Consider the following 22,680-nt stretch of genomic DNA (forward strand, 5'->3'; position numbering starts at 1 on the left):
AATATCAACAAATATATTTTAACTAAATGGCAGTCTTCATGGAACAATGCTTCGTTCAATAAACTTCGTGAAATTAAACCTACTTTAGGTGAATGGCACCAGGGAAATAGATCTGTTCGCAGGGAGGAAGTTGTTCTTTCTCGTTGTCGAATAGGTCATACTCGGTTAACTCATTCGTATCTTTTAAACAATGAAGATCAACCTGAGTGTGTACCATGTCAAACACCGCTTTCTATTAAACATATTTTAATCAACTGTGTTGACTTCGATCCACAGCGCAATTCATACTATAATGTAGAATCGTTAAAAGAGTTGTTTGATCAAGTTCCTGCCGACAAAATTTTGCAATTTTTGAAACAAATAGGCATATATCATAAAATCTGAACTTTATTTGATTTTTATTTACATGTTTTACTTTTTTATGTTTGCAATTGTCTTTTTACGCTATATATGTATATACCTTTTTACTTTAATAGTTTTATAGATGCTTTAAAATTAACGTAATTCATTTAACTTTTTTTCTCGGCGATATATGACCTTTTTGTGTCGATTCGCCGTAAAACCCAACTCATTCATTCATTCATTCTTTAAGACATGACAAATACTAATGTGAAAGACTCTCGCAGCTTTCATTTTTATGCACTGTACACATTTAATTAGACTAGCTCCTAGACTATGATATATCTTTTTTTTACATTTTTATGATTACATGTAGTGAACTGAGCCAGTCTATATCCTATGTCCAATATCAATGTCAACACCATTCCTCTGTGAAAATCTCTAAAATAGACTGGCTTCTGTCTCTATGAAATTAAATTCATCAAAAAAGGAAAAATGTAGAAACATATTATTATCAGTCTAGTGGCTAGTCTAACATTTACTGTACTAGTATCTTGTCAGACTCCACATACGCTTGGCGCTCAGTATTAAGAGGGCAGTGCTAGGACTGGTCAGCCCGGTGCCAGTATAATGTGACTGGGTTGGGTATTTTGTCACATGTCTACGGCGTGACATTCCAGTGAGGCAGCACTATAAAGTTGGGCATTGTGCTCACTGCTACAACAAGACACCGTTGTTTATATAACTGAAAAAATGTGAAAAAGACGTTAAACCCGAAACACACACACACTCCACATACAAGGTTGATTGGTTATTAATTACCGAAAAAGCGTTACTTTAGAGTTACCTTAATAAAGGCAAAGCGGACCAAACTGGAAAATATGCGGAAATATCTGTCACCGAGATCATGTTTCATGAGAACAACACTAATTGCTTTTAAAGTTACTTGTCCACAGTTTGGGTGGACATTTTCAGCATGTTCATATCCACCAAGTGTGGCTAAAATTTAGATATGACACTGCTTAAAAAGATAAAGTGGGTTAAAACAGTTTGATATTGTTAAACAATGAAAAAAAGAGAGTTTACTTTCTGTATGTCGAAAAAGTAAATTAACTTTATAGCTCTTTGCTTCTGCACAATACCTTTTTATTATTAATAAGAATATCTGACAAAAGTCTTATAAATTGTGAATATATAAGTTTGCGTCACTCGCCACATTCAGAATTCTCACTTTTATGGAATTTTGAGAGAAAATATTAGTGAATCGATTGTTTATTATTACCCCCTTTATCACTTTACCTGAATAAGTGCATGCTTAACATCGAAATTAGTGATTTTCTTCGTTGAATTTAAAGATTTATAACGGCTTTGCTTATAGGGATATATAGAGGATATTTGTTTGTTTTGAGTGAATATGGAATATATCTCACTGAGAAGTGAGACAATTTCAAATATTTTCACAAGCGCGTAGCGCGAGTGAAAATGTGAAAATTTTCTCACTTCGAGGTGAGATATATTCCATATTCACGAAAAACAAACAAATTTTCTTTTTATTTTATGCTCAATTACGTTGAGATGTGCATTTTGCAACTATTTTAATCTCAGCGCGGGAAACAGACGCACGTAAACAGACATGACGTCAGACGTGCTGTGACGTTACAAAGAAGCATGCAACATAAAGTTCCATTTTGTTTTATTTTTTGCTGCCTAACGGTATGAAATTCTCTTTAAATAAAATAATTTGAATCGAGAAATATACTATAAAGAACAAAGTGCGGCTACAATTTTCATCCTGTTTTAAGCAAATAATTTAAAATTCATACACAATGTAATGAGGGGGCGGAGCTACATCTCTCACAGTGTGAAAATATAGATTTCATATTTTCACAGTGTTAGTGATGAGATATGAAAATATTTAACTGATAGAATACAGTATTTCATTAGTTAGCATAAAATAAATGGTTGCGATATTTTTTATGGAGATGAAATACACAAAATAATTCAATTCTTTTTCAAACTCTTATTTCCGATAATTGTTCTAAAGGATTTAAAAATACCAAGACAACACATTCTTGACTAGTTTCGACCTTTATGTCTTCGTCAGAAATAACAACTTACAAAACAAACGACGTCACGTCCGTTTGGACGCGAACGTCAACGTGACAAAAAGCGCAAATATAGAATATATTTGTATTAATGTACATATAGATACGGGTCATAATGATACGGCGGGTATTTATCGAAAACATATTTCTTCAATATGAAGCAGAGAAAAAATAAAACCCAACATATCTACATGACAAATTTTGAAGTATACATGTGAAGCATAAGCGAGAATTAACGATTGATCTACTTATAATTATATAAATAGTAAAAATAACATTAATTTAAAAGCTAACCGCACATATATAATTACAGAAACAATCAAAAAATTAAAAACTTTCATTAAAATACGATTAAAGACAAAATGCAGTCAAACGGCGGAAAAGGGAACCTTGAAGCAGTAATAAGGGGAGGTAATAAAACGGCAATAAAATATCAAAATGCTGGAAAATAGAGCCGATATATTCTTAACTTCTACAAAAATTGTTAATATTATTTTAAAGTTAGAAAATATATTAAAAACAATACTATACAATGAAAATATTTAACCTGTAGGGATATTATGAAAAAGTTAGTATATAAGACCCTATTAAATGTTACTTGGTAACTGTAATCACGTAGTAAACAATACGCTGGTGTTCATGCCAGATGGGTGCACGGTATTTAACCGGTGAATCCAGGACGTTTCACGTAATAACCTATCTAAATCATTATCAACAATGTCAATTGGTAAAAAACTGAAATCATCTAAATTGTGATGAGTACTGTTGAAATGGGCAGCCACACCGCTAGCATATGCTGGATCGCTGAAATTGTTAATGTCAAATTTATGACTGTTCATACGTTTAGAAACCTGTTGTCGTGTTTGACCCACATATTGCATGTTGCATTTTTTTACAAGTTATGACATAAATGACATTTGATGATGTGCAGTCTGTATTAAATCTAAGTTTATACATAGAAGAATTAGAAGAACTAACGAATTCATCAGTTTCTACTATTTTGCTACAATGTGTACATCTAGGTCGGTAGCATTTGCTGGAACGGGCGCTGATGGGGGTAGGGGGCATTGCTAATTGTTCTCTCACTCATAAATTTGGGCATTCGAAAAAAAAAAAGTCAGTGGAAATTACCATTGAATTTAACGTTTTTTATTACTTCCATAAACAACTCTGAATATTTAGCCCTTATGCTGGACACGAATGATTCTGCTTTTGCGACCAGTGTAGATTATGATCAGCTTGCATATCAGTGAACTGTTCGCAATTTATATTGCAGTAATTCGGTTAAAAATGTGCTTCCGCGGTGTAAATGTATGGATATCTTGTGAAAAATAGGTCTACGACGGAGTAAAAATCTAGAAACTGTAACAAAATTGTTCTGAAGAAGCTGAATTTTATATGAAAACAAAGAACAATTTCTTTTATTGGTATATATAGCCTGAAATTCTCATATCGTTTTGGTAAGTCCCCCTATTAAAATTTTTTGATACTGTCCAAATTGTAAGACGTTGAAGTTAGCAGGGTAAGGGCTAAACGTAGTGATTTTTGTTACGTCTGTGTACATGTTCTTTATATGGACAGCTGCTTATCTTCTGGTAGCAAAAAATGAAAACAAACAAATAAAAGTTTTATCATGACTTTAACAAACGTTCTAACATTCTACATTTCAGTGTAAAGCGTTTTTTTAACGTAGCTTGGTACAGAATGTATTTCTATTATTGAGAAATAACACGCCGAGAAATATACACAAGAATCAGTAATTTTGTAATTTTAATTTCGGCGAAAACAATCATAGATTGTTGACAGTGTTTTAACCTAAAGTAAAAATGATAATCAGTCGTACTCGATTGGTATTAAATGCGAAATGAGCAACAATAACCAAGATAGCTGAGATTGTCAGGCTGGGATGGATACATTCAATAATGTTTAAAGGCTTATAATGTGACAGCCACATTTTTGTTATGAGCATAAAATAGAATCATTTGTTTTTCGTTAAATTCGCTTTTCTGTAAATGTTTTCTCTAATATTTGTTATAAATCTGAGTATTGATTAACGCACATACTTGTCAGTAGAAAATCTAGTTGAACCAAATGTGTATTTATTTATTACCTCCCTTTATCACTTGCGGTATAAGTTCACGCGCAGGATTGAACGTAGTGATATATTAACCATGTATTCATGCTTAACTCACATTTTGACAGCAGCTTCTTATGAAACCTTAAAAACTTGCTTACACATATTATTGCAAATCAAGTCAAGTTAATTAAAATAGTTTAATTTGTTTCTACATACATTCATCATGATAAAACAATACTCATCCTGTTAAAACATCAAAAAGACGTATGACTGTATGAATGTATAAAAAAGTTATTTTTTTCACTCAGCAATTGAATATTTTTATGTATTTAGAGACGAAATACAAAAAGTTAACGATTAGCAGCTATTTATACATTTTATGAATACATAGTATGCCTAAATTCAAATAATATTTCAACAAATAAGTTTCAGTTACATAACGGTTTTAAACCTGTAGATACGTATACAGTATAACCTGCCTTAATAGCCACCTGTTATAAGCAGCCACTTGTTATAAGCAGCCACTTATGTTAAGCAGCCAGGTAGCTAACTTCCAAAATAAAGAACAGCTAAAACTAGTTCTAAATCGTTTTGAAGGGCTTCAAGTAATGTGTTTTATGATAATGTGTTCATTTAAGGATTGGATTTCTTTTTATAGATTGAAGTTCAATATTCAAATAGGCTGAAATCGTAACATGAATAAAATTAAATCATAACGCAGCTTGATGCTGTGGACATTTAGATATGTTATTTACGAGATATAGTTATATAACTACGATTAAAAAAAAAAAAAAAAAGCAATCTTACACTGAAACAAACACATTTTCTATTTATTTTATGTATTTTTAATGGTTTTAATCCAAATAATATCCAGTTTATCCGCACAACGCCACGTGCATCGCATCATTACGTCATAAAGTCAGGATATCTTTGTAGAAAAACTGTAAATAGTTCTATTACGTTTCCTGATTTCTTTTACACTTTGTTTTGACAGAATGTATATATTTATGATCCTGTTAGTATTCCTATACATCTATATCTTTACTGAAGTATATTTTGCATGGAATTTTCTATTATTTATAATTCATATTCTTTCGCATTCAAGTGTAGTTCCGTACCAGTGAAAAATAAAAATGATATTTTCACTGTTTGAAACAGTGAAAAAATCAATCTTATTTCACTGATAAATTTCAGTATTTCACCGAAGATCATAAAATAAATGAAATATAGTGTATATTTTTCTTGTATAAATCTCAAACTAGATCTATTAAAAACACGAAACCGGATAATTTTCGTGTATAAATCTCAAATTAGATCTACTAAATACACGAGAATAGTGTATATCTCTCGTGTATAAATCTCAAACTAGATCTACTAAATACACGAAAAATAATGTATATTTTACGTGTATAAATCTCAAACTAGATGTACTAAATACACCGAAAATAGTGTATATTTTACGTGTATAAATCTCAAACTAGATCTACTAAATACACGAAAAATGGTGTATATTTTACGTGTATAAAAATCAAACAACATCTAAATACACGAAGAGTGTAATTTTCATGTAGAAAATCTGTAAACAAGAGCTGTCCGTAAGACAGCGCGCTCGACTTTTCTCAGTGCTTGACTCTGAATTAGAGCTTTGCCAGTAAAAAAAATCCAAGTTAAAAAGGGACATAACGCTGTCAAAATTATAATCAGAGCTATGGGAATTGTGTCTCCCGGTGTAGACTTTGACAGTTAATAACTATTTAGAGTTTCAAGCCAAAAGCTTTAAAAGTAACAGAAATATTTGACTTTTAACAAAAAATTCTAAGTTAAAAAGAGGCATAATTCTGTCAAAATTCAAATCAGAGTTATGAGGATTGTTTTTCCTGGTGTAGATTGTGATGGTAAATAAGTGTTTTAAGTTTCAAGTCAAAAGCTTTGATAGTAACAAAGATATTTGACTTTATCGAAATCTTTAACCAAAAATACTAAGTTGAAAAGGGGCATATATAAATATATATCAAATAATTTTGAGTTTCAAGTAAAAAGCTTTAATAGTAACAGAGATATTTGACTTTATCAAATTAAAAAAAATAATCTAAGTTAAAAAGGGGCATAATTCTGTCAAAATTCAAATCAGAGTTATGGGGATTGTTTCTCCTGGTGTAGACTTTAATGGTTAATAACTATTTAAAGTTTCAACTCAAAAGTTTTGATAGTAAGAGATATTTGACTTCATCAAAAACTTTAACCAAAATTTCTAAGTTAAAAAGGGGCATAATTCTGTCAAAATTCAAAGCAGAGTTATGGGGATTGTTTCTCCTGGTGTAGACTTTGATAGTAAATAAATATTTTAAGTTTCAAGTCAATAGCTTTGGTAGTAAAGAGATATTTGACTTTATCAAAAACTTTAACCAACGGCGACGCCGACGCCGACGCCGACGCCGGGGCGAGCGCAATAGCTCTACTTTTTCTTCGAAAAGTCGAGCTAAAAATGTATGCAATAAATACTGGTGGACCTTCCCTTCTGCAACTGTATGAAACATTACAAATTTATTGTTTAACAGGATTTAATAGTGTTCAAATTAGCATCTTGTAAACAAAGCAGCACCGGTTCCACATGAAGAGGTGAGAGCGTTGGTTAAAACGAGATCAAGCTCGTTGCGTTTTTGTTTTATAGTAAAACCGACTAATTTTATTTTTATGCCATCTATTATATTTCCAGCTGTTGACGGAGGAAGAAAATGTGAGGTGCTACATCCGGGCATTGTTTTTGTCACGACTGTGCACTTGGATAGAACCACCGACCTATTACAAGACATTCTAGATAGCTTCCTCACGTGACGATCCGAGCTGAGATTAAACCCACAGAGGTGCAGGGCTAGAACCAGCTGAGGAACATGAACCACCATACATCTGTGCAAAGATTCACGAAGTCCTCGTTTAATTGCTTCTAACTCAAAACATTGATCTGTCAGTGAACAAAAACAGCCAATTTTGGAACAGAAAATAAATGTCGGACACTTACTACTTGCTGAACTGCTCTGATAGATTCCATCTCTAAGAAGGATCGTGTAAGTGTCTTCTTGCGATTACAGTGTATATCAACACGAACTATGTCTTTGGTAACAAACGTTACGGTAGTGACTGGCACCGAACTGACTGATTTCAGGGTAAAGTTTTTATAATTGGCTACGTGCACGGGAAGTTTGAGTGAACTGTTTTTCAAACTGATAAAGACCATTTAAGAAGGCGACAATTCAATGAATGACACGTACGTTAAATTGTCGGGTTTTAATGTTAATACTGATTAAAACTCAAGAAAACGCTCGTGCGGATTATATTAAAGACGCTCGCTGCAGTTTCGTATTTTTTCCCAATTCCGGTAATGGGTATTACAAGATCATGTTATGTTAATGTATTGAAAAATGAAGTAAAAATACTAGGTCACCAGCACTTTTTCAATTTTGTTTGCCCCCAGATGTGATGTTATCTTTAACATTTTTCAAAATTTCCTTACTCCTAAAACATATTTCAGTAAAGTACAACAACCAATAAATTTGATATCTAAGGATTTTTATAACGGAAACAATATATCTACTGGAAACATGCTCAAAGGGATCAAAAGAAATTGATTTTGTAAAAAAAGAATACTTGTCAATTTGTTCATCTGCTATTTTATCGATTTTCGCATAATAGAATTAAATCAAACTCTGCAAATGCATTTGGTTATGTCTACCTAATCTAAAGCAAACAAAAAATTGATATGTCACTTTATTAAATTTGGCTTATATCAGATTACATGGGGCGTGGCGGACATTTATAAAACGCAGGTTGGTACGAAATACGTAATCAGTTTTTATTTCAAGCCAAACTCTTGACAGCATCTGTATTTGTCCACAGCTTAAGGCAAAGGTAGTTAACAAGAGGATTAAATGACCCTAGGTCGCTCACCTGAGGAACATCTGGAATAAACTCACTTAAAATGCGACAGAAGAAACTGTTGTTTTTTTCTGTATTTCTACAGGAAGAAATCATTTCCGCTGCTGCATCCTTTACCTTTAACGTATTGATCTTAAAAGCAATAGGGATTGTCTACTCCAATTAGCCAATCACTTCACTAAGTTTTAAGAGTGCAGGTTAAAGGCTTCTCGACAAATGCTACAGAAAATCTTTCAGTGTTTGAGCAAGTGACCTAGAGATATATCAAATTATCAAACGGCAGATTTCTGGATCTATGCTGGTCGCAAACGCACTATGTTGGTTTTCTCATGGCACGGCTCAATTTATTATTCCCCTACCTGTTTTTCACTGGAATATACGTATTGTTTGCCATCTTAACAAGCGGATTTTAAAGTGTTTCTGATGTATTTTGATGTCATAGAATGACGTAGGTTTCCGCCATTCTCCGAACAAAACCTATAGTTCACGAATACGGAAGTACAGTATGGGTACGATACGGGGATTAGAAACAACCAAATTGGCACTGTGTTGGGGTAAATAGCGACCCGTCCGAAAAGAGAACTACCGCGAGCGCCTTTAAAACATTTGTGTTACCTTTAAGACATGTACAGATAGTATATATAGCTAAACTGACACTTTGCGTGAAGTATTCAGTGGAACTTTTTTTTTCAATTTTGTAGACCTGATATATAAGGTTTCAGAGAATATCAAAAACACAATTGAGCAGCGTCATGGGAAAACCAACATAGTGCGTTTACGACCAGCATGGATCCAGACCAGCCTGTGCATCCGCGGAGTCTGGCCAGGATCCATGTTGTTCGCTTACAAAGCCTATTTCAATTAGATAAACCATTAGCGAACAGCATTGATCCTGACCAGACTGCGCGGATGGACCATGCTGGTCGCCCACTATGTTGGTTTTCTCATGGCACGGCTCAATTTATCATTCCCCTACCTGTTTTTTTCTCACTGGAATATACTTATTGTTTGCCACCATCTTTGAAACTTTGTTTGTAGACTGAGGACAATTTGGAAAACATGCACTTTACAAATCAATTGTTAAATAAATAATTTTGGTACCTTGACAAAATATCAAGCAGATCGGACCCTACGATTTATTAAAAGGTTTAAGATATATTTTTAATGAAATAAGATGAAAAGGTTGTAGGCAATGTAGAAAACGTGGTCGTTTTTAAGTACTACAGTTTGCTGTTCGTCTGTTTGTCTTTCTATAAAAATTGGGAGAAATATTTTGATAATAATATTAAGCAAATATGAAGAAATTGCGATTTATTTTTGCGTCTCCACCTGTTTGTCCATCCGTCAGTTACAAATGTTGGATCACCAGATACCTTTAAAATATGTTTTGTTTTACGAAGTTTCCGCTTAAGCCGATGTAAGGGGGCACATTTCATTACCTCTCATGAACAGACTCGGTTAAACAGAGTCTGCTATCATTCTGCTTGATTGCATTCTGTGCTTCCAAAATGATATTTTTATAAATTTTATTGTATATCAATACAGACATAATGAACGGGTTTTCGTCCGTCCATCCGTCTGTCAGTTTTACCATCTATTACCTATGAACAGTGACTTTAAAGTTAAAAATATTGTTGTTTTTTAACAACAAGAACAACATTTACCTTTATTTAAGTCATCCGCAAAACATATTTATAACGCATACTACAGTATTCCGTTTGGACAGTCGTGACTTTTTATTGAATCCTAAACAGCGATGTACGATGGTACGTTGACGAAAACGAGATGGCGCGATGGTATGATGATGAAACAACATTGGTACGATGGTAAAACCGCGAAGGCACGATGATGAAATCGCGACGGTGCCATGGTACGATGGTGAAATGTCGATGTAATATCGCGTTTTCATCATCGTACCATCGCGTTTTCACCATCGTATCATCGTACCATCGTATTTTTACCATCGTGTCATCGCATTTTCATCGTCGTACCATCGCATTTTCACCATCGTACCATCGCGTTATCACCATCGTACCATCGCATTTTAACCATCGTACCATTGCCTTCCGGTAGTCATTGCACTATGTACCTTCTACATCCTAACAAGAATAAGCTGAGTTTGTATAATACCATGTGACTATTACACCCAGCTTTTTATTTACTTTCATGCATACATAAAAATACAAAGGACGTGGCCTTGAAGATTTTACAGTTTTAATGAACTGAGTACTGAACATTTTGTAAAACATTTTGCAAAACAGCAGAATCTAAATGGTAAATTTCTTCTCACAAAATACATTGAGATACGGTGTTCCGTTTGGACAATCGTAACATTTTGTTGAATCCTAAACCGCGATATACAATGGTACGATGACAAAACGCGATGGTGCGATGATAAAACAACGATAGTACGATGGTGAAAACGCGATAGCACGATGATGAAATGTCGATGTAATATCGCGTTTTCTTCATCGACCAATAGCGTTTTCACCATCGTATCATCGTACCATCGCGTTTTCACCATCGTACTATTGCGCGTTCACCATCGTGCCATCGCGTTTTCATCATCGTACCGTCGCATTATCACCATCGTACCATCACATTTTCACGATCGTACCATCGCATTTTCACCATCGTACTTACGCGTAATCACCATCGTACCATCGCGTTATCACCATCGTACCATCACATTTTTACCATCGTACCATCACCTTCCGGTGGTCATGAGCAGTGGTACAGTATATGTGTCAGTAAAATACAGGCTTGATAAAATCTCATTTTCACTTTGCACAATGTACCTTCTACATCCTAACAAGAATAAGCTAAGTTTGAGTAATATGTATAATATTTAAGACGTTTAGGGACAATATATCAATTTATAGGTATTTATGCTAGAATAGCGTTAGCGCATGTTCATTTGGTGTTAAAACATCCTTAGAATCCCGATTGGGCTCGGGCACCAACCAATCCCTCGCGATTTTGCAGATGTCATATTAGCTTCATATCAAGTTAGCACAAATCAAGTGAAAATATTTTGATATATCTTCTTAATTCTGTATATAATATACTGCTTTCGGATTACAGCAAGACACTATTTCGATTTCAGACAGATAGTTCACAATTTTCCCAGGGCAGTAATTGACATGTAGTGTAGTAATTATGCATGCTTTTCATCATGCCTTGGGGTAAAAAATGCATTGTTTGCGTGAGATACTGATGTTTACATAAATTCTTAGCGGAGCTGTCTTCATTTTTTACCAAAATACTTTACCCAGGATCACTTTTATTAGTCTAACCTCTTTTTCGGAAAATGATATTTTAATTTTTTTTTCAAACTGTGTACTTTATTACAGTATTGCAGGCAAATCATTTAGCATGTCCATGTCAATAGTCACGTTTTGTTTCCTTGGCTGAAAACCCATCGTTGTTTGTGCTTTCAGTTGAAAATATTCAGCAAAACAGCGGGTTTGATCCTGGTCTATCTATCTAACGTAAGGTTTGTAGACTGCAAAGAAACTGTTTTCACTCCTCGGCCTGAAATAAAATCATCTTGTTCAAGCGCTTATACAAATACCAATGAAATATATATTGTACTTATTAAATCATGAGTGAAAGATATTTTGATCTTACATGTAAAACAAACAAATATTCTTTTTATTTCATGTTTTGACAAAATGTTATACTAGATTCTTACCACTGAAAAATATGTTTGATATTTTTACTGCGATTATACAGTACATTTTTTATTCTAGTTTTCCGATAATCAACAGAAATCATGTATTAAGCACGTACATTGTATATCTATATCTTTATTGAAATATATTTTGAAAAGACTTCTGGCTGTCTATTATGTCATATTCGTTCGCATTCAGGTGTTGGTAAAATTTAAAGAAAATTAATAATCAGGCAATATCTGTATATCATAATGTGCCGAACAATTTTCCAGGGAAAATGTGTCTGTTATTTCAAGATCTTAAACACGGAAACAAACTCTGTTTTGCATAATATTTATGCTCTCGAGAATGCGATTCCACATTTTGTCTGTTCTATGTGTATATTTCGTCATAAAAAGTACTTATTTTGACATTTTGAACATGTTGAAATTATATCTATATTATTTACGTAGAATTTATTCGTCTTAATTTGCAATTAAAAACCCAACATACTTACTGCAGTAGACAATTTGTAACTTGACTTGTATATAATGTACATGATATATTGATGATAATACAAAAGCGTCTTTTTATAGCCTTTTCATTGCATTAACGATTTGATCTTCGTTCTCGGCTATGTCGTTATCTTTAATGGTAATTGTTGTTTGAAGCAAATGAATATTTGAATTTATTCAGTTTAAAACCCCTTCTTATAATGTCAATTATTAGCAGGTAAACAAACCTTTTAAAAGTGCCTGAAATGCCAAGCAACGGACTCGCGTAATAAAGTGTACTGATCAATCTAAGTAAAATTATGCAAAATATAATGTTTTTCATTTGCAACGATTTCTAAAGACTAATGTGCTAAAAGTAGGCTGTATATATGACTATTGCATACTGTTGTTTTCCGATGTTAAGAAAAAAGTATCTGTTATCATTGAACATGTTGAATACAATTTTTGTTTGAAAGATATGTACCATTTACTGCTTTTAATTGAAGGCAGCTTCAACGCATGCAGTATAATATGCAAGTAGAAGAGTAACCAGGAACGAATTTAGATGTGATGGCCCTGAACGTAGATGGCGCGAACTAAGGATAAGTCGGACAAATGTTTGTCGGTCCCGTCGAATCAGAGCAACTGAAGTTTGACAGCCTTTAACACTGTTTACAATAATGATTTGTATCATTCTATTGAACACGTAATAAGATTATCAGTTTATTTGCGAAAACCAGAGATTTAAAAGCAATTTTACACTTACACAGAACTTAACTGAGCATTATAATACGTGATGTATGAGGGTTATCCATTAAATAATTGAATGTCAACCTTTTTCGTGCAATTTTGTATAAATGGTACCGTAATTACCAGAAACATGCTCGCTGGCAACTGTATTTTGTTTAAATAAATATAAATGACACCATACAGTGCAGAGATTAACAAATAATGGTTATCGTTGTAAAGCGCTAGTGCAACACGCCTAATATCCCCTATGACTTGAATTCCTCTCCATAGTTTGTGTTATTCGTCATCATCATCATCGTCATCATCATCTTCAATAATTGCCTCTCTCTACAAGAGTATACTCGCAATCTGGTTAAAACTTTTTACACACGCGCAGCAGACAGGGCTGACTTTGGCCCGGAGTAAAAGTGTCTCTATGTACAACTGGACTGGCTTGGTCCGTGCAACAACTTGAGTCAGTAAGTTCCAAAGAATGACTGTAGCGGGATAGAAACTTTGCTGGTAGGTTGATGTGCAAGCTCGGATTTGGCAAAGACGTTGGTTGTGCCCTATTGTTGACCGGGCAGGAACAACTGGTGGGTCAAGCGTGATGTCCACTAAGTTGTGCAAGATTTTGAAGAACAGTGTGTCCCGTTTCATGTCTTGTAACATGCCGGTGACACTGCTAGTCCTAGCGTAGTTGTTGAACACAAATCTAGCAGCTCTTCGCTGAACCATTATTGAGCGGTCTATAGTTTGTCTCTAAATTTTGTTAAAAAATCAGCTTGGATTGCCGGTTAATAAGCATATAATGCTTAATTAATTTAATCCTTAAACTGTTGATTGACGGAACCATTTTAGGAAATTGTAGCTGTATTTTGGCACTATAATTTTGCTGTAATTATACAGTTGGTTCATGAGCATTGTAATATAATTACTTAGTGCCAAAATACTAGATTATTTGCCTTACCTCACAATCCGACCTCATTGAAACTATATAGTATCTTTGACTCATATATTCTATTACAAAAATATAATATTTATTTATACTCACTGATACACTTGGACTCTGGTGATGTCCACAAGGGGCCCCCTTTGCCTCGAACACAGCTAATTTCTATAGGTCCAGTGGCTATGTGTGTATCCAAACACTTACATCTTCTTACACTTCCCAGCAAATTATCCCCAGAATGTTCCAGAATTGCGTAAGGTATGTTTGGGGGAGGACTGCAGGCTGCGGACAAATAAAAACAACAACATACTGTTAAAAGTGACCTTTGCAGTTTATAAGTCACGGCTTTCTAAAACATACTCAAATTGGAAAGAAAGGGACTACTTTCTGGAAACTGACTAATCATATATGCAGAGGTGAGTCAAAATTGTTCCGATCCAAGAGTGTTTTTTTCAACTCTGATGGATATGAAAGCAGCTTAACATAGCCATGCCGATAAGTGCACATGCATTTTGTCTTAGTATTTGAAATCCCGAAAATAAGTCACGGCTTATTGTAAATTTTCGTAAGTATTTTGTGCCTTATTATCGAGACGGGCTTATTTTTGCACGTAGCTGTACGCATACTTCCGATACTCCGTGGATCTTGGTTAAATTTGCCATTCTTAAGGGATGGAAGTAGCGGCACGCTGAAACTATCGTGAAATGACTACGATATCAAATAACGATAAGCTAGCTGAAATAAACATCCGAACGAAGTAACATTGAACCGGTTAGACGTGATACTCCGGGTAGACGTTATACTTACCGTAGACGACATTCAGTTTGGAGAGCGACCTCTTAACAAACGTCTTCAACTTAAGAACTTGCTTGGGGTTGGAAGCAACTGCTTCTGTAAAATGAATAGGAATACGTGAGATAACAATGATATACAGAACGACCCTCATAGTATGGACAATACCGGAAAAAACTAAAATATACTCGATTTTCAGTGAGTATTGTTTTCTTTGGGTGCAGGACGAAACCCGTTCGCTTAGGTTGATTTACTGAGAAAGTTGTGTAATAAGGGAAACGGTGACCACTTTGAAGAAGTGATGGTATACATATACTATTTATGTACATTATCAAATGAGAGCAGTTACGGCAAAATGTACCACAGAGTTGAAAATGTTAGTATTATTTAAATTAAGACTCCTGAACTTTCATCTTATCTAGTTGATTATGGTTCAGAAGCAGATTGACATTGGTATTAGCTTCGCATATGATATATTTTCGTTGTTGTTATAAGCAAAGATATTGTGTCAATATAGAAAGCGGCAACTAAAATGGTTGTGATTAGAAATACATTATCTAATATAAAGGTGCATGTAATATATATATGCAACTTTTTCAGTTACAACTTTAAACATTTTTTGCCATTATTACATTGAAATATACTACTTTTTGGATACTAACACCACAGTACACATGCATTTTCAAAAGAGAAAGTTTTATACGTGTGCATTAAAGACATTTCATTACACACAACAATAGTTTTTTAAAGTTTTATCTTAAAAAAATGAAAATTTTGTAAAATATTGGTTTATATGTCACCGTTTCCTTCCGAGAAGCTGTTAGAATATGTCTTTTAGTTTGTTGCTCTTTTAGTTAGTTTATTGTAACTTGACGTTGATTCTAGTATGGTATAATTAATGACTTCCCATTTTGACTTAATGTTATTGTGTATGATCAGAAAGCAATACAAATTTGTAATTTATAATTAACGTCATAATCAACCCAGAAAATGCACACCTGACACTATTATTATGAACCACTGATCAGTCCTAGATCACAACTATATGTCTTTTCGTCGGTCATTCATAAGCACTCTTTTATGTAATTTGTGAGCGCTACTTTATGCAATATTGAACAATTTACGTGAGAAATTTTAAGACGCTACGCATAAAAATAGCTCGACGAAACGTAATTATTAAAAATATCGATGTTTTTCCCGAAAATTCTGTTCAATAGACATTACACCGTTACCGGACATCTTGTGAGGTTTCGGACATGCTAGAAATGTATTGCTGTTCCGATGTCATATCTCTCAGAAGTGACACTCATAACAGACAGTATATTTATTATAAGATATTTCAATTTTAACACGTCTAAAACCGCTTAGAAGATAAATAAAAATATTTCGAATGTCAACAATGGCCGCTTGCTTGTGGCTTTATGATTCAAAGCTATGTTGTACAATGTCAATAAGGACAGTTACCTTAGATAAATTTACTTCTATTTATATAATTATTTCTACATAAGATTATTTAGTTAACAAATGATGAAACACGCAAATAATAACAGTATTTCAAAGTTCAGTGAGAAGCTAAAACTTTACATAAAGTGTAGTTGGCCTAAACTTTTGCTAGCGGCATACATTATGGCATAAAACAATAAAAAGCATCCTGAAATCTTTAACAAACTAACAACTTCTTCAACAGCATTTTTCGACACATGATATAATACAAGCTGATTTATTAAAGAAAATTCTCTAACCACACCCCCTAACTCTCCCCTTCCCCCACCCTAAAATATGTGTCAAAAAATGTCACAAGTTTCCATTTTTCATAATGTTCAAGTCCAATGATCAGCTGTCTCAGAAACGAATAGCACCTGGAAGGATGTGGTTATTTTGAATTGGTACGAAATAAACGGAATAAACGTTTTACCCTCTGCCTGCAAAAAGCACTCGAATGCAATTGAATTTCAGATTTTTTTAAAAGCTATTTATTCTAAACCATGTTTTTCTATATTAAGTAACAATTGTAAGAAGAGTAGATAACTCTTTATTGCTGATCACAGTTTAAGATTTCGTTTAATAATAATTATTATTATGTAACAGATTTTCGTAAAACATTACCATTATATACATGTATGTCAATACACGCTTGAAAATGTCTTTCTTGCTGTCGTAATTTAAGACACTTGTACATGGTGTCAGAAGCCGAACCTCGGAACGCCTAAATCCACCAGCAGCCCCTAGATTCGATGCCCAGAATTTGGCAGATCACTGGGAAAAATGGAAAGACGAATTTGGGCTCTACGTCGATTTGGCGATGGCGGGGAAAGAAGAACCCAAAACGTAAAAATGTTCAAGTGTATTATCGGTGAAAAAGGCCGTGAAATATATGGGACACTCACATACGATGTAGCTGATGAAACAAAACGAACACTGAAGGATGTGTTATCTAAATTCGATGCTCATTGTAACCCAAAAAAATAAATTAGACAACTGAACGTTACAAATTTTTTCTTGAGAAATCAGATGCCAAATGAAAACATTCATTTTTATGTAATTGATTTAAAAGTGTTGGCACAGACATGTAACTTCGGTACACTCACAGATCCCTTATTGAGAGATATGAGTCTCCGTGAGAGGTTATTTAGGGAAACTTACTTAAATCTTGTGCGTTGCCTGACAATCTGTCGAGCTGCTGAAATGTCGAAGAAAAACATAAAAAACATAGAACAACAACAGATTTCAGTAAACACTGTTGGACACAATGGGGCACGTCCAAACCAAATAAGCAAGCACGCAAGCTTAGAGTCAAAGTACTCAAACAGGGAAATGATGAAATATCCACGGAACATGAAATCATGCAATTACTGTGGCAAGAAACACAAATTCTGCATGTGCTTCAAATTTGGAAGCTGTATCTTGAGAAATGTGAAAGTAGATACTAGCTAAAAATCAATGTCAAATTTCAATGCAGAACACAAGAATATGCATGCAGTCCAATTTTGAAGCCTGTAGCTTCAGAAATGTGAAAGTAGGTCAATCTCAAGATCAAAGTTCATTTTGGTACACGAAGCTATGCACGTGGGCCAAATTAGAAGTCTGTAGCTTGAGAAATGTGAAAGTAGGTCACTAGGTCAAAATCAAGGTCAAATTGTATTTCGGAACACAAAACTATGCATGTGGTCCAAATTTGAAGCCTGTACCTTCAAAAATGTGAAAGTAGGTCACTAGGTCAATAACAAGGTCAACTCATGTCAAGGTTCATCTTGCCACTTAAAACAATACAATAATTGTGGGCCAAATTTGAATATTGTAGGTTATAGACATGAAGATTTTCCCTTATATAAGTCTATATGAACCATGTGACCCCAAGGTGGAGCCATATTTGACCCTAGAGGGATAATTTGAACAAACTTGGTAGAGAACTACTAGATGATGCTACATTACAAATATCAAAGCCCTAGTCTTTGTGGTTTGGACAAGAAGATTTTTAAAGTTTTTCCATGTAAAACCTGTGGCCCCCAGGGCGGGGCCATATTTGACCCTAAGGGAATAATTTGGACAATCTTAGTAGAGGACCACTAGATGATGTCATATACAGAATATCAAAGCCCTAGGACCTGTGGTTTTGGACAAGAGGTTTTCCAATTTTTTTTTCTATAAAAGTCTATATAAACCATGTGACCCCCGGGGTGGGGCCATATTAGACCCCTGGGAAATAATCTGAACAATCTTGCTAGATTTTGCTACATACCAAATATCAAAGCCCTAGGCCCTGTGGTTTTGGACAAGATGACCAAAAACCGTTTAACTGTTCCTGGCAATTGTGATCTTGACCTTTGACCTAATGACCTCAAAATCAATAGGAGTCATCTACTATTCTTGACAATAAGCCTAAGCGTTCTTGAGTTATTACCCGGAAACCATTTTACTGTTCCTGGTCAATTGACCTTGACCTTTGACATAATCACCTCAAAATCAATATGGGTCATCTGCTGGTAATGACCAATCTCCCTATCAACTTTTATGATCCTAGGCCCAAGCGTTCTTGAGTTATCATCCGGAAACGGATTGGTCTACATACCGACCGACCGACAGACCGACCGACCGACATCTGCAAAACAATATACTTCTCCTTCTTCGAAGGGGGGCATAATTATTCAAGACAAGTTATAGTTTACAACTTTTATTCAATTACTTTGAACAAATTTAATCATGATAATAACTCTTTAAATTCTACAGAGAAAAAAGAAAGGCTCTCATGAGAAAATTATGAATAACAAGATGAAATGAAGGCTAATATCTTCTTAAATAATGTATTCAACAAAAAAACGAATATACATCAGTTGTGTTCTTTTCGCGATATAATTATACTCTGAACTTTACTTTCTCATTTCATTTGGTGTTTTTCAAGAATAAAAGAAGAATTTAAAGTTTAAACATTTTCGAGGTAGAATGTAGAACTTTAGTAACGATGGTAATAAGAAGGTTAAAGCTCCACAGATTGTGAAAAACAAAGAGAAACAGAATAGAATAATAAAATGTATTTCTTCAAAGTTAAGATTTTCAGTTTAAAAAGACAAATACTAAAATATGTAAACACTGGCTCTCAATTAAATAAAAACGTGATGTGTAAAATACTGCCGCAACGTATAATAAGGATAGTACCTAGTTTTTTCAAATCAAATGAAGGCAGATGTCCAAATATGCCGTAGTAGAATGCAAATATTTAAGCTCTGACCGGGACTCAATGCCAGGACCTCTCACACCTAAGGCAGACACTCTACCACTTCCCTATAACAGCAGAAGCTATAGCTAGGCAGTTTAAGTACACATCTATTCTCTTCCCGACTACAATTCATGTTCGATGTATTCCGGATTATCGGCGTATTCGCTTTGTTGCTTAACGGCAATTTTCGTGTAAAAAATATAATCTACTTTTGCTAACATTTTAATTGGTCAAAACTGCCCAAATTTCTCTGACATGTTCCTTAGTGTATGAACTTACTAACTGGTAGTACCAGTGAAAAATATCTTACACTGATCGAATTTTTTTTATATTTGTCCTTTTAGCAGCTGGCGAACGGCAAAGACAGGGAGCTTTATCCAAACTTAAGCTATCTTTTAAAAGTTTCGAGAGGATTTCATTGATAAGAAATTGCAGTTACAAACTAAATACCTTTCTGCAACACATGAAGTCATTAGCATTCACTGTCAATCAGTATTATGACTAAGATCGACTGTCATTTATTTATTCCAATGATTCATAGACAGAGTCCGTTGTTTACATTTTGACCGTAACCGGTACACTTTTAAAAACCACTATATTTTGAAAAATCGAAGTATTCGAAGAGCTGTGGTACGGTCTCTACGTATAACACATTTATAGAAATAAAGTATACCGTTAAAAAATCTACCTTTGGAATGAGTTCTCATTTTGAGTTTTCCGTATTCATTTATTTTTTGTCATCATAATTGTGAATTTGTTTACTTCTGCTATTGGCCAATTGCTTGATTGCTTGCCACTACAAATACAGCCTAGATTACTTTACAAGGTCGTTGTCTAGAGAGTGCTTTCTGATTGTAGATCAGTTTACGCTGATAAGCCACTCTACGGTTTCCTTAGAAGAAATAGTACTACAAAACGAGGAATTCCTCCGAGTGGTGCATTATCTTTAAGCGGAGTAGGAACTTGTGATGTTATATTACTTTAGCGGGATTTCGAGGAGTCTCTTCGAGAAATTACTTGATGGAACTACAAGTCAAAATTGTACATGGTGGATTCATGATGCACAGGTATTTTATGGTAAAACCACCAAGTTCTTAAAATCAATTTTCCGAGGTACATGGTATGTATGTATAGAATACGACTCACATTTGTTTTAAGAAAGAAAAATAAGCACAGAAAACATGACATGTATATTTAGGAAAACATACTAAAGTCTTTGTTCTCTTTAGACAAGGCAGCTACTTGAGGGTGAAAAACAACTGGTAGAACCACAATTTAAAGTTTAAAAAGACAAATGAACTTCTATTTGTTATCTTCAGTAAAAAAAAATGTTAGCTTAGCCTGAAAAAAAAAGAAAGATTTAAAGTAAACATTTGCCAAACTATCCAGCAATTGGATTTACTGATGTTGTACATATATGTACACTGGTACTTATACATAGCTATGCTCATCCTTTTTTTCATAAAATAAAAACAAGTACTGAAGATGTAGTAATCGAGATATATTTATGTCTAGAACATATAAAAACTGCTTTCTTTTGACTAATCAGCTACTTGCAGGTGAAAAAAATCTTAAGAATCTCCAGGCAGAATAACAACTTACTAACCTAAATTATAGAGAAAAAACTTACCTTGTGTACTTCCTGTGGGTCCGGAGTTAGATTCTCCTTTTGTGGTCAGCTCATGTCAATCCAACCCTGAAAGTAATAGAGTCTCACTTCCATACTTTCCCGCATTTCATTTTTATATAGGATTTTTCCTTTGTGTGTCAAGGCCGTTTCAACTTCGTCTGTTGATTTGACCCGTACACATGACATGACACGGTTGTTTAACCGTATCAAATTTTCACCCAGAAGTATATCGTCAACATTTTTTTTTGTTTTTGAAGATGTTGTTTGACATCATTCTTGACTTGGCTATAATTCCAAAAGAGGACATTTCCTTACCATAATTATATACATATGTGCGTAAATAGTAGCTGTTTTCAACCCTTATTCTGAGCCCACAATATTTAATTGCGGTGGGTAATAGGATGGTCCTAGATGACCAGATATTTACATCTGTTCCGACATGAAAATATTAAGCCACTCTCCCGGGTGCTCCTACATGCATTTCTCGTCTTAAATTCAGTCCGAGCTTGTAAATTTTTATGCACGCATGCGCTTCTCCTGGGCCTTGTGATTAACAGACAGGTATCATATTGTAGCTAGGCACACACACTTTGCACCCATACAAAGACTTTTGAAATGACACATATAACGGGGGAGCTGCAGTGTACTATATATAGTGCCCAAACGGGCATTTCCTATACATTATTATATACATAAGTGCACAGAAAGGAATGGTTTTTACCCAAATTCGGGACATGTAATTTTTCTTTGCAACGAACGCAGGGATGGTCCTAGAAAACCAACGACTTACTTTTATTACGATATAACAGTTTTAAGCCCCGTCCCCGGCCTTCTCTCTTGAATGGGGAAGCTGTAGAAGAATAAGTATTGTGCCAAAAAACCGTCAATTCTTTTATATAATTATATACATATGTTCGTAGCAAGTTGTTTTGCAGCTTGTTATTGGCAGAAAAACAAATTAAATGAATTTACGGCTTTTTAAATACCCTTTGCATTACACTTACTTTTTTAATATGATATTGAACAAGCAAGCAACAGTACACTATAGCTAAACTGTACACTAAATATAGTTCAAAATACTGTCAGTTCTCATACATATACTGGTACTGATGATAAACTCGGACAGAAAATGAAGTTTTTTACATGTAATTGTTTTATTTCTGCAATTGTTATCAATGGTTGGTATCAAAATAAAGTTTAACATTCGCTGAAAAATTGACATACTCTAGATGTATATTTAGTAAGCAAAGTCACACGAAGTG

At 34.2% G+C, this 22,680-nt stretch overlaps 1 long non-coding RNA gene across 1 annotated transcript; it reads right to left on the reverse strand.

The window, feature by feature from the left end:
* Positions 1 to 11,098: 11,098 nt before the first annotated feature.
* Positions 11,099 to 21,488, reverse strand: LOC123539504 (uncharacterized). Its single transcript, XR_008368289.1, has 4 exons — positions 21,419 to 21,488; positions 15,090 to 15,173; positions 14,385 to 14,564; positions 11,099 to 11,988 (listed from the first exon to the last, which is right to left on the reverse strand). It is a non-coding gene; the product is annotated as an uncharacterized LOC123539504 (long non-coding RNA).
* Between the last annotated feature and the right edge of the window lie 1,192 nt (positions 21,489 to 22,680).

The sequence above is a fragment of the Mercenaria mercenaria genome, chromosome 18 (assembly GCF_021730395.1).
Source record: "Mercenaria mercenaria strain notata chromosome 18, MADL_Memer_1, whole genome shotgun sequence".
Classification (NCBI taxonomy): Eukaryota; Metazoa; Mollusca; class Bivalvia; order Venerida; family Veneridae; genus Mercenaria; species Mercenaria mercenaria.